Source organism: Solanum tuberosum, unplaced genomic scaffold, assembly GCF_000226075.1.
Source record: "Solanum tuberosum cultivar DM 1-3 516 R44 unplaced genomic scaffold, SolTub_3.0 scf00001, whole genome shotgun sequence".
In the NCBI taxonomy this organism is placed as follows: Eukaryota; Viridiplantae; Streptophyta; class Magnoliopsida; order Solanales; family Solanaceae; genus Solanum; species Solanum tuberosum.
In genome coordinates, this window is record NW_006238927.1 from 2,660,809 (window position 1) to 2,663,203 (window position 2,395).

Consider the following 2,395-nt stretch of genomic DNA (forward strand, 5'->3'; position numbering starts at 1 on the left):
ATGCTACGGAAGTGTCTAGGAGACCCTTCATGGGTTGTCCCAGTTGAGGATGTTCAGATCACAGAGGAGTTGTCCTACGAGGAAACTCCAGTTGCCATTTTAGATCGGCAGGTCCGTAAATTAAGGACCAAAGAGGTGGCTTCGGTTAAAGTATTGTGGAGGAACAAAATAGAGAAGAGGTGACCTGGGAAGCTGAGGATGGCATGAGGTCCAAATATCCTCACTTGTTTCATACCCAGGGTGATGCCATATCAGTTTATATTAGAGTAGTAAGGTAAGATACCAATCTAAAAATAAATAAATATATGTACTATTGCTTATTATTATTATGGTTGTTGTTGTATATCTGCTCGCACTGTTATGGTGGAGCTAGAGTGCTTAGCTATTTATGTCATCATATGAAACGCCTAGGTTAGAAATTTTGCATTTCAGGTTATTGAATAGTAACATTTACAAAGGATACCTGCCTAAATTTTGGCAACTCCTAAGAACTGAACCGCGTGACTCAGATTTTTCATTCGAGGACGAATGTTTCTAAGGGGGGAGAATGTAACACCCCAACTTTTTGAAACGTCTAAAATTACTCGTATCTCCACGGAAAGACAAGGAGGGTGGGTAATAAATTTAGAATGATGTGGTATGTCCTAATTTAAGTGTTCAAGTGTTGCATCTCATTTTTTGAAGTTAGGTAAGTGGCAAAATAAAAGTTGGCGGAAGTTATCGTAAGTTCCTTCTTAAAGATTTTTTCTGAAATTTGGGTCAAATGTGTTGGAGGTTTTCTCCCAATCTATAAAGAGTTATAGGGTCCACAAACTATCGAATCGAAGGTCTACGAGTCTAGTTTCCAACGCATCAAACCGTTCATTCATACGATTTCAGAATAGAGAGATATTCGCATTTTCGTGGGACTGCGCAAGCAGGCACGTGAGGTGGGGCCCTAGGTCGGTGGAAAGTTGTATATATCTTCTTCTTCGAGTTTTTTTCTTCATTTTAAGCTAAATATACAGAGAAAACATAGAAACCCATTTTTAGGATCAAGTGAAATATAGATTTTCTCGACGTAAGTCCTTGACGAAAGTTGTTCTACGCGTTGGGCTCATCATCGTGGTATAATTTATTTTATCGATTGTGTAGCATATCACATTTTAGAGTTGAGACAGCAGGGGTTTGAATATATTTGAAGGTTTTGAGGTGAATTACGAACCTAAGATCGAGGTAAGACCCTTCTTTCATCGACTCTAGCTTTTATAAGCAGCAAATAGCAATTTGCGACGGAAATACATATCTTTTATTGTATTGTCATGGTATCTTTTATTTTATGTGTTGATTATGGTCCTACCTTGTTGTAGTATCGAGGGAGTTATGAGTTAAAGTCTTTAGGCCACGTGAATTTAGCGAAAAAGGTATGTTAAGGCTATTCCCTACTACACGTGAATTTAGTATGTTAAGGCTATTCCCTACTTACGACATGTTCCTTAATATACTTGATATACTTGTAGCCGTTATTGTTGATTATTGGTTGCTCAGGTTGATATAATCCTCCCTTGTCGGGATTCTTATTCAGTTTGTAGCGTCCCTATGTTGGACACGACTTAGAGGCTATTTGTACAAGTTGCTTAGATTGCTCGCCTTTAATGATTTGATTGTTATTATTGCCGTTGGGGCTATTCTGGTTAGCTGCAGGAATGTGATTTATGCCTAGAAGGGCTATGTTCAACCTACGGGGTTAAATGGATAACTAAAAGGGCTATATGTTGCCTACGGGGCTATATTGATGCCTAGAAGGGCTATGAGTTGCCTATAGGGCTATATTCACGCCTAAGAAGGCTATGGGCTTCCTACATGGCTATGTTGTTGCCTAAGAGGGCTATGAGTTGTCTATAAGCTATGTTGATACCTAAGAGAACTATGTGCTGTTATGGGGGCTATATTAATGCCTAAGAGGGCTATGTGATTGCCTACAGGGCTAAGGGACTATCGATAGGGGTATATAGACTGATTGGCACCTTCCGGGCTTATGGGTGCCTGAGTAGGTGGTCTTGTGTGCTGTTTGTACCTGCCGAGCTTATGGCGGCTTGGCTAGGTTGTTTTTTTATTATTTTTGATACGTTTAGATTTAGGAGCAGGTCAGTACAGTTATCTTATCCTTGATTTATTTATCATTTTATTCGAGTATATCAGGATACCTCATCATAGTCTATTGCCTTTCATACTCTGTACATTATTTTGTACTGACGCCCCATTGCCTTAGGGGCGCTGCATTCATGCATGCAGGTCCTGACAGACGACTGAGTAGACCTCCTCAGCAGCAGGATTGACTTTTATCCAGTTGGTCAGCCCCTTTCCTCCGGAGCTGCCAGAGTTGGGAGGTTTGTTAACTTTTGTTGCATATATC

At 40.1% G+C, this 2,395-nt stretch overlaps 1 long non-coding RNA gene across 1 annotated transcript; it reads left to right on the plus strand.

The window, feature by feature from the left end:
- The first annotated feature begins 987 nt into the window (after positions 1-987).
- LOC107060937 (uncharacterized) lies at positions 988-2,312 on the plus strand. The gene is made up of 3 exons (XR_001473628.1): positions 988-1,215; positions 1,350-1,403; positions 2,275-2,312. It is a non-coding gene; the product is annotated as an uncharacterized lncRNA (long non-coding RNA).
- Positions 2,313-2,395: the final 83 nt, after the last annotated feature.